General features: G+C 38.5%; 1 protein-coding gene across 1 annotated transcript in view; it reads left to right on the top strand.

Moving 5' to 3' along the window:
* Nucleotides 1-11,555: 11,555 nt before the first annotated feature.
* The window catches only part of LOC115627529 (adenylate cyclase type 9), a 71,776-nt gene continuing 68,868 nt past the window's right edge, over nucleotides 11,556-14,463 (top strand). The window contains exon 1 of the mRNA XM_030523229.1: nucleotides 11,556-11,692. The gene's annotated coding sequence lies outside the window, so the exon portion shown is untranslated. The remainder of the gene's footprint in view (nucleotides 11,693-14,463) is intronic.

Raw genomic sequence — 14,463 nt, 5'->3', positions numbered from 1 at the left:
ATAGTGGCTAAAATTAACTTCATTTCTGATTTTCGACGTTTATTAAAGGCGATTCTTCTTTGACGAGAACGAGAAATATACATATTCGGGTAATTTGTATCGAAACGGGAAGCATCAAAATCTGAATTCCTGTGAATAGATTGGTGCTTCAAATCAACTATTTGTTCTACTCGGTGTTGGTTGCTATCGAAGCAAATTGTTTGCATGCACTTGTCAATGGTGCACGCGACCGCTGGTTTTTTGATAGGTGCGAATTGCACTTTCGACAACTGGGCTTGTAAGTATCGGCTTTGCCACAACCGTAACAAAATACACGCCGTTCAGCCACGCATTCTTGATACCTGTGTCCCTGGCTACCACAATTCCAGCAGGACGCTTCTAGTGCCAACACTTCATAATCTTCTACCTCCGACATATCTGAAGCTATTTGCGAATCTGCTTCTACATCTAAAGCACTCACTTGCCTACGAGGCAAAAATCGTTGCGTGACCGTTTGAGCCTTGGGAAGAGTTTTTATAAAAATTTCGCGCTTGCGTACAAGTTGTCTCAAAGCTGCTATTGTCGAGGCAGATTCATACAGAATCTCGTGCTGAATTTCGGGGAGTAAATTTGCACGAATTATTTCTAACAGTGTAAACTCTTCAATTGGATGTGACAGTTTGTCTGCCATCGCAGCAATAACATTATAAAAATCATCAAATGACTCATTATGACGCTGCTTGCGTTGCTCAATCTCAGCACGTATATCGCGGTCAGTTCTATTATCCCTAAACTGGCCACGTAAGGCGATGCACAAATCATGCCAACGAACTAGCGAAACACTTTTATGGTAACGCCAAAACCATTCGCTAGCGTTGCCTTCAAAGAGATTACTTGCGTATCGAGCAGTCAATTCAAGGTTACCATCTAATGTCTGATTCGTCAAGGCTTCAACTCGGTATATAAAATCGTCTATCGTCATTGATGCTTTATTTGAAAACCGAATCTTCCAATTTGCCATGATCTGACTGATACGATCTGGACGTAAATCAAAGTTTACTGCACTATGAGTTGCTGTTCGTTCACTCCCAAGTGCGGGTCGTGTCTGTCCATGCTCTTGTGATTGAGACAGACCCAACAGTGGTTGAAATGGTCGCTGTTCTACCGCTGGCAATGTCGTCATTTGTACATGAGGGCTGGAGTTAGCCGTGGCAGCGGACAAGCTTTGAAAGCCAGAAACAATAGCCTGGGTTAACTGTTGAGAGTGTTGTGCCATCGCAGCCGTAACAGCTTCAGCAATTGTTTCTGATAATACACGACGATCAACGGAAACATTTTCGGACTGATTTCCCGACACTTCTATATTCAAATTTGGGTGAAGAGCTGGATTAGCCATGTTTTGGGACGTGTGTTGTTGTTTTCTAGTTTGAGACCTAGTTTGATGTTGCTTTGAACAAGAAGGTGTATTACGGTCCGTAGTAAGGTTACTTAGCGAACTGGCCTCGGTTGGATTCAGAGACTGCCTACACACGGGACAAATTCCTGCTGAGCCTACTTCTGTATTAAAACAAGCCTTATGAAAAGTATGGCCACAAGTTGTATTCAGAAGCTGAGTCTGATGAGCAATTACTTCAGAACAAATGAAGCAGTTTTGGTTAATATTGTCAACCAAAAGCAAACTTTCTGGACTGCGCGCTAAAGGCATTTTCTTTTTAATTTGTTCTATATAACGAATAAAATATACGATACTAATTAATAGCTATTCAAATCGATTCAAAATAAAAATATTCCAAAATTTGCACAGAAGATATTTGAAGCCATGCGATTGGTTTGCATTTATTAGGTATGTTAGAACCTTTATGTGTTTTCTTTGAACGACAATTTATGAAAGGTAAATAAAAGGAAAAATAAAGGAGGAGGGTCAACTAAACAGTAACACTATGCTGCCTATGTGGGGTAGTTTTCCACCCTATCCTACACACGCCTAGCAATGTATACTTTAGCTTAGCCGGATCCTGGTAGAAAGCTAGTTTGTTTAAGCACGTCTTTGGATTGAAAAGGCAAAAGACAACAATTCGATCACCTGACCGTTACGATTCCAAACTGAAGCTCAGAAATGAAATTAAAAGAAAAAGTTGGGAGGGGATTGGTTGCCTAGGCGACGCACTTAATATTGAAAGTGAAGTAACTTCCATCATGCAACCGAAGGGTGAAGCTGTTCAACTGCTTGCGCCAATGGAATGGCCGTAGCTCAGTACTCCACGTAAAACCAATAGACAACATTGGCTCCCCAGTTTTGCAGCAGCACAAGGATTAAATGGCTTAAACAGTATTAGACAGCGGAGTCCTTGCTATCTGAAGCTATGACATATCCAGCGAGTCTTGTCTAAACACATAAGATAATTGATATATTTTTAGCTATTTCAACAATTGTGAACAATATGCTAATTTCTTCAATCACTAGGACAAGGGAAGGACTAAAATATTCAACCAAGATAACAAAAAAGGTGGTCTGATGTTACTGACCTATCACTTAAGAGAATGGAACCAACGAGGTAACGATTTGGCCAAAATCGTGACCAAAATTGGCCCTTGAGTTGGGCGCCAAAGAACATTAATATATTATTAATTACTGTAGCATGCAACGTATATCGCTACTACTCTGGGCCGAGCTGATGGTGGGTGTAGCGGCTAAGCGGAGCACGCGCTTGTTCCGGCTACGGCGGTCGTCGGCAATATGGGGGTGGTTCTTCTTTATGGCCGCAGTGCTACCTGCTCGATCGCTAATATTTAATGCCATTAAAATTCGCGTGCTTTTATTTACCTTTTTTTTTTTTTCTGATATTTTGTTTTTTGGTATGTCTGGAGGAAAGTATTAGAACGGAAAAGAAAGCGAGTACGGAAAAACTAAATTGTCGTTGTAAAGGGTTCTACCTCTGGTCTCTGCTGCGCTGCTGGTGTTGCGTCAGCAGGTTCGGTGCCCACCCTACCATGATCACCTTTGGCCGCAGGTCGAAACCGGTGATCCCTAATATTACCAGAACCTACGTCAAAAACCCACCTCTCGTCATGGCTTCTAACAAATTACGACACGTTAAAACATCATGGTGTAACTATTCATTTAATTTAAATTTTGAATAAAATTCATTTAGATAACTATTCGTGGTGGTTAACCATACAATAAAAACAATTTCAACCTTGCTTATCAATTGTACAAATTCATATAAAGATGTATATAATGTAAAGGCAAATAATAAAATTTATAAAATAATAAAAATTATGGTTAACAATTTAAAAATTCAAAGGTGTAGGTGCAGCATCAGGGCAAAATAATATGACTGGCAACTTTAAATAATTTAAAGGAACTTTTCCATATTCAAAATTAAATTCTTTTAATTAAAAATTTTTTTGTAATTACTATAGACAGCAAGTGGCCTGCCGTATGCAGCGAACATATGACAAACAATATATTTATCGTAATAATAATTCATATATATATATTGTTTGCCGGTTTGCAGCACCCGCGCATTCGCCCTCAAACACAAACAACAAAAAGGAAAAAAAAAGCTCTCTCAGAGAGGCGGAGTAAATAAGTAAAGCGAGTACTCACATTCACAGCTGGTGGATCCACGTCCAAAAGATCTTTTGTGAGCGGCGGCCAGCTGAAAAGCAGAACAATATTACGCGAGAGAGGCGGCGGCGTCAAAGCAAATTGCTGTACATTTTTTTTTTTTTTTTCCACTATATTGGTGGTGTTAAAACTTCTTTTCACTTTTGCCTTGCGCTAGCTCATATTTTGGCTTCTGCATATACATATGTAATATTTCACTAATTTGTATCGCAATATATGCACTATAACAAAAAAAAGAAAAATGACTTCACAGAAAAAAAAAATCCAAACCATAAAATAAAAGAATATATAACTATATATGAAATGGGTGTCGTCTGCGCCCTTTTTAAGGTTAGGGGACGGACCCTTAGCCAAATTTTGTCGCAGCTTCAGCTTCAAGCCGAATCTTCCACGTAGACCCGTGGCTGGCCCGTTTGACGCAAGTTATTAATTCCCTTTTCGGTGGCCCGAGGTCAATGACTCCACTGGGTGAAATCTCATAAGCAGCTGACTCGGCACACTACGACCAAAACTAAAAATTGAACGTCACGCGGCGACTGTCGTATATAAAGGCCGACGGTGAACTGTCGCCTATTTCATCAGGGTGACGGAGTCGGTGCAGAGCTTTTCGGGGGGTAGGCTGCACTTGTTCTAATACCTCGAACAAAATAGCAATTGTGCTTGAAACTGCACTTGTGCTTGATTTTGCACTTGTGGTGCCAATTCTAAATATAAGAGAGCCTTGTTACAAACAAAAAAAACAAATATATATATGATGCCAATAACCTACCCTAACTGGAACAGCGCCACAAATTATGTGAACTAATTCCCTCGGTTCCGGGTGGGCTTCTATTGCTTCATTCGCTCGCTCTAAATTAGAATTACATTCCTACTAATCAACACATATGGAAATGGTGCAAAAAAAAGCAAAAAGTCAACACTAACCTTGTAAAATTTGCAGGCAAGACACAGACCACTTACTGGTAAATACGGCGCTTGGACAGTGACCGAATAAATAATTATATCTCTGGGCCACGTTCACCACAATATTACTTTTAAATAATCTGATATAAGTTAAACTTTTCCACTTATAATCGAGCTAAGCGCGCACAACTGTTCACTTCAGGGGTCGAAACCAAAAAGGAAGAGCTTGACCAACATCGAAGAAAGGAAACCTTTGTTTGCGGGAATTCCTCCTTTCTTCCGTCCTTTGACAACGAGTGTCATACCAAAAGAAATTCTTGATGACGTTACCACTTTCACTATCCACCAGAGGGCGATAAATCCTACGAAATAGGAACAACCAAACAGAAGAGAACCAAAATAACTCCTTTGCCTACTTCTGGGCTCAAAAAAAAAAAGAATTGAAAAGCGGTTATGCTGCGCGAGGCAAGCGCACTACAGTGGATGGGTGGATGGGTGGATGGTCAGCAAACAAGCAACCGCCTGCGCATTGCCCAGAGGTAATTAGTCAGAGTCAGAATCAGAATCAGCCTCAAAATCAGAATGCAGTCAACGGCTAGCAGCCAACAACAACCAACAGCCAACAGCCAACGCGATGCGTGAACGAATGTAATGCAAGACGCAACATGTGCCAACTTCTCTCTCGCTCTCATTCTGGCTATAGCTATAGCTCTAGCTCTCTCTGTTGATTGCGCCATCCCCCATTGTTGTCAACAAAGCTACAAGTATTTTCCCGCCAGTTTAAGAGCGATTCAAATGCTGATAAATTCTAAAATTGTGGTTGACAAAATGGGAAGCCCTGAATTTGCACACATATATAATAATATAATAAAAAACATTTATGTAATTTTTAATAAAAACTTGTAGAAGGAGGTGTCGACTAACCAGATCAGACCACCATCTCAAATGGCATTCGAATGATATGTCTTGCATGAAAAAAATTGTATTATTTTTAAAGATATTGGTTACAAATTTTATATCACAATACGTAAGATTTTGAATGCATAAATTGGAAGTCCTTGAAGAATTAGCTAGCCGAAGGGCAAATAATATATATACCGGGTCGGAGGCTTTAATTAGATATTATTGTAATTTGATTAGATTTCTCCTTCTTTTCTCATTTTCAACTCGCTTAAGCTGCCATATTGGTAGCAGAATACTTGTTTAATATTGTATATGCATTTTTTATAAAAATACAAAAATGATTTTCTAGCTTATAAGATGCTTTTTATAATGTTTATATATTTTTCTCCTATGTCGACAGTCAATGTTTGTTGATATAAATAAATAAAACAATAATAAATAAATAAATAAACAAATAAATAAATAAATAAAAAGATAAAACGTTTGCGATCAGACTTCTGTTACAGCAATAAACCGGATAAATTTTTGGGAGTTTGACAACTTAATGGAAACTTAATTAGCGCTTTCTAATTTGTTTAGCCAATTCTAGCTTTTTTCAATTGTTGATCTGGCTTTTTAGCGCTAAATAACTTGCAGCACTGCCACCCACATGCCTGAACTGCGCTGCAAACGTTTCATCAGAATGTCGAGCACGGGCAGCCTGAAACCTGACGCTGCAATTCATTGCAATTGCCAGCAGCGCCGAGCGGCGTAAGTGAGCCAACAAGATGTGGGAAGAGAGCTCGGGGCAACTACCTGTTGCTTACGCACATGCCTGAATGCGTTGCATACTTGTTGGCTGAGCAACTAAAAGAGCACCACAGCAGCAGCAGCAGCAGCCGCCGCGCTGCTGCAGAGACAGGAACAGAGACAGCAGCAGATATTAAGCTGGCTAGTTGGAGGACGGGAAACGGTCACCCCAGTTACGTGGTCATTGCCGATTGGGAGAGCTTGGAATGGGAGCCGGGCATATGCTGCAGTAAGCCCCTGAAGTCGATACACAAGGTAGGCACGAAGGCAATTCGCATTTTCCAGCTACACTTTCTATGCCTTTAAGGCTTGCTGTTGTTTAATGGCCGACGAAAATCTATAATTTGCATAAGGGTTTGATTTATGTCCTCAATTATGCAAGTTTTTGGTGAATGTGCAACATCTGCCTAGAACTAACACCTTCTACTGAACTACTTCATTTCTGCGGCCATTTCTGCGAAGCAGTGGTTTTGAACTCAAAGGAAGGTTATGTAATATCGAGAAAATAATATAGGATCTAATCCACACTCAAATGGATATACAAGTATTTTTCCTGACTTTTCTCAATAAACTGATTGAATTTTTAGAACCATTTTAAATGAATTTTTAATTAATTGCTGAAACATGAAGGAGAAATAAGTCTTAACATGTTAATCTTATTATTGCGTGAGTTTTACGCTATATTTTTAAAATCTTGAACTCTGCCTTCGTAGTTTTGGTCCTGCTGAAATTTCTTGACTGTTTTCTAAATAGATACATATATTTTTCCTGACTTTTCTCAAAAAGTTGTTTCAACAAATTGAAATATATTCATAAATTTTAGAGCCCTTTTAAGTGAATTTTTAATTAATTGCTGAAACATCAAGTAGGAATAATATTTAATATATTAGTCTAGTCTTAATATTTTGGTCTTAGTCCAAGATAGATGTTTGTCAAAATCTTATTATTGCGTATGTTTTACGCTGTATTTTTAAAATCTTGAATTCTGCCTTCGTAGTTTTGGTCTTGCTGAAATATGTTGACTGTTTTCTAATGCTGAACATTTTACAAAATCGTCAACCAAAAAATATTAAAAAGAAACATCTTTTGATCTTCTGTTTTAGAGATCACAACCTACAATAAGAAGCATGGCCCCTAGGAAATGAATAATTTATTATTATCTTGAAATTCGATTATAAGTATAATCTTTCAATTAGGTTAAACATTGGATCTATAAGAAAATGTGGCTATACGATATGGCCCCAAATACCCGAACAGGGAAAGTGCGGCTATCACTTGGATTGGGGACTTAACTTTTGCAGGAAAAGTTGTTCAGGATGGGCAAGTAGGACGTGTTTCCTTGTGCCTTAAATATAGATCTGCTGGATGGGAACCTTTCTCTTTTATGGAAGTACACTTTTTTGCGTTTACCTTGTTCCTCTTACCTGAATACTTCAACCCACATAATTGCTTGGTAGTTAACCGTTTAACGATCAAGGACTTATTGTTTTTGTTGCGCTACTTTATGTTAAGAGAGTGGAGAAGGGAGTGGGGAGAGTGGGGATACGAAAATAACAGACGTTTTAGTTTAGTTTTGCTTGCCTTGACATGACTAGCCGTTGCTTTGCTTGTCTCGTCCTTTGAGGCTTAAATGTTTGCCTTTCAATGGTTCGAGACCCTCGAAGTTGTTTTAATTTCATTTGAAATGATTTGTTGCTGTTACTGTTATTGTTGTTGTTGTTGTGGCCGCTGCCATTGTGGCCATTTTAAATATTCATGTGTGGCTTTTGCCATGAAAAGGCAAAAAGAGCCTGCATTATTGAGCAGCCATGGCGGGCTTTATGCCCACTTTCTGGTCATTTGCCGGTGCACGATCTGACCCAATTCGAGCACAACGCAGGCAGAAACTTATGAGGTGGGACAAACAACAACAATAACAACAACAACAACAACAAGAACTAAAACAATGGAGCAACAGATTCAGCTTGAGCTCCTGGAACAGCAACAGGAGCGTCAACAAAGTGCGCCATTTTTCAATTTAGTGGGCGATAAAATTAATTTTCATGTCAGGGCTCAGCACTCTGCAACTCGTTCTAATTGACAGTGGAAATGTGGCAGCCAGTGTTGCCACAGACTAAGAGTTATGGGGCTTAATATCTTCTCGCTCGATTGCCGGACGAGTCATGTGTGGGCTGCTCAAGTAGGCGAGCCTGACGGTTGATGGCCAGCGGCCAACGGCCAACGGCCGAACTGCACTAAATTTGACAGTTCGAAGATTTATAAACATGAAAGGGACCGTTGTTGCACAATGTCCATCAAGGATAATTACATTATTCTTCTTTTCAGTTACTCAGTTGCGAAGCCATTAGGCCAACGACATTGCGCTTTTGGCCCATATCTCGCACCGAAAAGTCATTTTCACAATTTCCAGAAGTGCAAAATAGTTAACATATTACATTTTCTTAGAAATTTGTGATGCCTTTGTGCATTTGCATAATATAAACCTGAAATTTGATTCGAAAAGCTGCAATTATAAATGAGAAGGATTGAGTAGCAGTCAAGTTGCAATGCTTTCAGTTTTAATAGTTGTTGCAAAAGTAGTTTCGAAATGATATTCTCAAAGCACATAATTATTGTACGTATTCCCGGTAAATTATTTAATTGAATGTTCTATAACTTCGTTTTAAATTACATGTGATGCTTGCATTGTCTCTGAGCCGCCCATTGACACATTTTTGAATTAGAATTAGTTTCTTTAATGCGGACGTGGGCAGCCAATTATTTTCTTAAAGTTGCATACATAACTTCTGTTTATCTTAAAAAATAGGAAAATAAATAATAAAATCTAGCTGTTGAATTACAAATATTATTTTCTTAAGTCTACTTCAATGCAAATTTCGTCAGGCAGTTAAAGTTGGTCCAGGTGGCGGATTTTAGCTCAAAAAGTGTGACATTATCAACCAAAAAAAATTATATCCCATGACTATATATACCATAAATAGTTAAATCAGCTTGAGTCACATCCACGCCTCCTTCCATGCCCATAATTCTCATGGGGATGGCGTATAATAAGAGGAAAAAACTTTAAAGCTATGACTAATTAATAGGATCGCTTTTAAAGTGTGTTTATGTTGGTTGTTTACCATTTTATTTATCTTTTAATTCTCATATTTTGCCGAATGTTTATTAATTAGCCGCAAATTAATTTCCAGCCACATCAGAGTCCACCCCAATCAGAGGCGGCGGTCACGTCCACGTCCCATGCAATGTTGACTTTTGTGGCTACTAATGAGAGTTTGTGAACTAAATACCAACAAAAGGAAATTAAGTTAGCAACGGAAAATAATTAGGCTAGTTAACAAAAATATTCCCGTTTTGCCGCTGTTTTTTACAATCCAGCTTAGTCCCCTTGGTTGCGATTTCCCAATGAAAATATATACATCTCAAGTATTTAATACTTATAAGTCTGTGTTCTTTTCTGTAATTAGTTCCGCAAAAGCTACCTCCGATTCGTATTACTTGTATACCTTTATAAATAGCCATAAAAAATCATTCATTAATGCCTTGGCCCCACATGAACTGCAAACTTACTATTTGCCTTTATTAGTTAGCTATTTAACTAAGCTTTATTAGTAAACTATTTAACTAAGCTGTATTTTTCGTGAACGAATAGCCCAGTCAGGTATTTGTTGCTAAACAAATTAAAGCAAATAACCCGAAAATTAAATGTTCATTTCGATTCAAATGCACCGCTTTTTGGCGCCAGGCAGCCCAAACATGTTGCGCCTTTTGTTGCAATAGAACGAGGACGCAACTCGGCACAGTGCGATGCATGAGTGGGCGAAGCGGACACAAATCATAACTTCTGTAGTCCTTGAAATATTTTCATGACGTTTCTGTTACAATGTTGTTTCTGTACCTTTTTTTTTGGCTTACGCCACTGAAATTATGTGCAAATATGTGCTATGTTTTATATGATACATAAATACATACATAAATTATACTATAGTAATACATCAAATAAATAAACGCAAAAGACGAAACAGATTATTGCAATAACACAATAAATTTGACCAAAGTTGTGACAAGACAGGCAATTAATAACTCTTTGGATAGTCGTTTGTAAAACTTTTTTGGGACTGTATAAAATGTAATTAATATTTTTTATTATATTTAAATTTTGGCAACCTGTTGTTGTTTTTGCATAACTTTTGACCAACATATCAAATAAATGTATTTCAAGTTGTTTTTAAAACATTTATTTATAGAATGACATTGTAAAATATACGAATATATAATAAATATTGAAAAAACCTTATAAAATGTTATGTTAAATATGTAGAAATAAAAATGTTTGTTTCTTCAGACATTTGGCTGACCCGAATGACTCAACAAATCGAAACTGGATTTAAGTCCACTGTGCGCCGGTGCAAGTCACAAGTTACAAGCAATGGATCGAACATGTTGTGTTTTGTTCGCTACCAACGCGAACCTATCTTGACGCGTTTTCAGTTTCAATTTCATTTTTAGTTGTGTTTCGAACGGCGTGTGTAGCAGTCGCGCGTGCGGCCGAACGAGGCAAACCGAGAAATAGGAGAACAGCAGACAGAAAAAGACCAAAACAAAAGGAACAACAAAAATCAAACCTAACTGAAACGTAGACCAAAGCGCAGTGCAGCTTGCGATAAGAACAACAAAAACCATAATATGTATAACTAACAGAGACAAAGTAACCTCCAGTCTAACTATAAAGCACGACTACTAGCAACAACAATTAAGTACAACGAAGACGACTTTTGAATCAGCGTCAGCAGCGGCAACAAAACCTACAACAGCAACAGCAACAACAACAACCAAAGTGAAGCACAAAAACAAAAATAAAGGAAAAAGTAAAGCAAAGCGGATTGGGATTTGTGTGCGTGTTTGATTTTAGTTGCTGTCTGCATTCTTTTGCTTTAGAAAGAACGCGACGCCAACGCCAACGCCAGAGACACAGTCAGCGACAGCGCTGCTGCGGCGCAGCTGCAGCACATCAAGCTCGTGTTGTTATTCGTTAAAAACATCGCGTCGCAGTCGCAGTTGCAGTCGGAGTCGCAGTCGCGAATGTGCAACTTGCAACTCTCCAGCTTGTAAATTGTAAATCATTGCAATCGAAATCAGCATCAGCATCGAAACGTGGCGCGCGCGCAAATCAAAACAAGAAGAGAAATAAAATTAATAATAATATAACAGCACATATTACATTATAAACATACATACATACATACATACATACAAATGTATGTGTGTGCATTCTTGTCTCTGTCTCTTTTGTGTTTGTTGTTGCTGCGCTGCTGTAATTAATTTTGTTGTATTTTTAATTAGTTCACGCTGACAAGTTTTTGTTATTATTTAAAAATCGTTTCTTTTTTTTATTGTGTTGTGCTGTGAGTTGAAGCTTAAGCAAGAGAAAAAATTGTTACAGAAATATTAAACAAGTTGTTGCGGCGAACTCAAAAATATGCCCAAGTATGTATTAAAAAAAAAAAAAAACAAATGTACATATGTGTATATGTTTGTATGTGTATAAATAAATGTTCATACATAAAAAATATTTTATTGCAATTTACAGTTGCAACTACAGCTCGCTAGTTCGCAGTTTATTGTTGTTGTTGCTGCCACAGCTCTTTCCAAAAACAAAAACCAAAAAAAAAACGAGCAAAGAGAATGCTCAAGTTTATTTTTGTTTTTGTTGCCTTTTGCTGCCTTTCGTTTTCTGCAGCAATTGTTGCATTCTACGGAGGCAGCGGCAGCAGCAGCAACAACAACAACAACATATCTGCAAGATACACAAAACCGCACAAACACACACACGCGCGCCTCTGCCCACTGGCAGCGAACGTGCGAGTCGCGCAGCGATCTCAGCATGGACACAGGGCCAGGGCATACTTGTAGGCATGAGCCGGGACCGGCCCGCTGCTTTTGTTGCTGTTGTTGCTCTACCTACCAGCAAACATCAACTAGTCCGCCATCCATTCGTCGCTCTGTTTCTGCTGCCTCTGCTGCTGCTGCTTCTGGTGCTGCTGCCTTTTCTGCCTGCTTCTTTTATGTTTTTGTTTCTGTTTCTGTTTATGTCTGCCCTTGTAAAGGGCATTACAACTTCAGGCTGATGTTTGTAACGCTTTTAAGTAAACGAAACACAAAACTAAACTAATACACATGTACATACATACATACATATGTATGTATATAGTTAGGATGACGATGAGAGTGGCCTGTTTGTTTTTATGCAAACTGTCGCTGTTAAATGGGAAGAAAAGGTCTTGAAGTGAGAGCACTTTTAGATTCTTAGCATTCACCTGCACCATTCACAAAATCCCTGGAATCCTACAACTATCTTTTGTTCGTACATATTATTATACATAGTTGTTGTACATAACATGCCATCAAATACTATAGCTTTGCAAAGCAGTCTGTATTTGATCTCAATTGGTTTAATCGTTTTCCCGACCTAAGCTAATCTAAACACCATGTCTCGAAAGTTCTCGTGTGTATGTAAGTATATGAGGAAATGTCAAAATATGTAGCTGTACCCGCACCTGAATTTTGAAAAAGTCATGACTTTGCAAATAAAAATATTTTATGGAAGTATTTCAAGTGAAATAGAAAATAAATGTGAAATCTCGGGCTCAGTAGAACTCCGTTTCCATTTCAATTATTTTCAATCCCTTGCGATAATTTCTTTGAATATCTCACATCTTCATTTAGAAGCGAGTTAAAAAGAACAAATCATACCTATAGAGTGTTAGGATGTTGGCGCCTGCCCTTCGATTTTAAAAACAATCTGAGCTCTGTCTATAGTGCTGTTAAACGTTTAAAAGGTTATATGAAAAATGATAGCAAACCCTTATTAAAGATCTACATTTATCTGTCCCAATAAACAATCTTTAATATAGTTTTGATCTGTCTTTAAGATCAGTTTTCCGCCACTCGTACTCCTCCCTATAAACTACGACCGTGTCAGTGGAGCATATTTATTGAAATGCGTATTCCTCTTATTAGCAATATGGAAATAGTGTGCGAAATATAATACTACCCGTATAGTCAATTGCTCAACGATTAAAGCGCTCTTTCTTGACTTTGGTTGTCCCCGTTGCCACTGTTGCCACATTGTAGTGTGCGTTTGCATTTGGTGCGTCTTGCCGCAACTTTTATTACCGCATCTCTCCAATGTGTTGTGTGCTGGCCAGTGCAGCTGGAAGCGCATTAAAAATTTGCTAGCTTTGGCTTTCGCCGTTAATTTCGTGCGGCGCGTGTTGAAAATGAAAGCAGAAGAATGTGTTGTTGCTACTGCTACTCGTGTTGTTGTTGTTGTGGTTGCTGCTGTTGTTTTTGTTGCCAGCCAGCATGTCTGCCCGCTCCTTGCAACTTGTGCTCGCAGTCATAAACATTTTTTGACCAAATCCATTAAATGCCTTTTTACAGTCATCGAGACTGCCTCGACAGCATCCATTTCTCTGAATCCAACCACCCCCACCCCCACCCATTTGTTCTACTTATAACCATTCAGTTTTACAATTTGCACTCGACTGTGACACTCTTGCCATAAAAGACTTCATCCAGTGACCAAAGATATCGAAATTGCATCTGACAGCTTTGAGTATGTGGGGTGGCATGGCCACCCACAATTTTTCAGCTACATAAGTATCTCAGCATCTATGTAGAACATAATCCAGCAGTTTACTCAATGTTCAACTGTTCGATGCTGTCGACTTGGCTATTTAGAATACCAGATATTAGATACCACAAAACACGAGGTACCAGGTACCAGGTTTCAGATGCTCGTACTAGCGTTTCATCATCCATTATGTCAACTTGTCAGACAGTGTCTTCTTCCATGTGCATAACGGGCTCATTAAGATTGTGACAACAGCAAAATGCCGTCACCATCGCCAACAACTTGTTGTCTTGCTTGTCTTGTTAACAATGGCAGTTGCATTGTGGCCAGTTGCCAGCTATACTCGTATATAAATACAAGATAGCCGCATTATAAGCGCGATATCGTCGTCATCATCGTCATCGTCATCACCGCAGTTATCTAGAATGTCTGATATTTATTTAATAGGAAACATAACATTACACTTGTTGTTAAATAGGCCTCTTCTGGAAATTGGAAGATAGATAGAACCGAAATTCTTGCTAGCTTCATTCATATTTCATAATTCAAACATACTTTTTTTCTATCGATATCAATTTAGTAGATTGCGAGCTGCTATCGTCGTATTCCTTACAGAGTATAC

The sequence above is a fragment of the Scaptodrosophila lebanonensis genome, unplaced genomic scaffold, assembly GCF_003285725.1.
Source record: "Scaptodrosophila lebanonensis strain 11010-0011.00,11010-0021.00 unplaced genomic scaffold, SlebRS2 tig00000096-arrow-pilon, whole genome shotgun sequence".
NCBI lineage: Eukaryota > Metazoa > Arthropoda > Insecta > Diptera > Drosophilidae > Scaptodrosophila > Scaptodrosophila lebanonensis.
The sequence above is the reverse complement of the archived record's forward strand: the minus strand, read 5'-3'. Positions and strand labels throughout refer to the sequence as shown.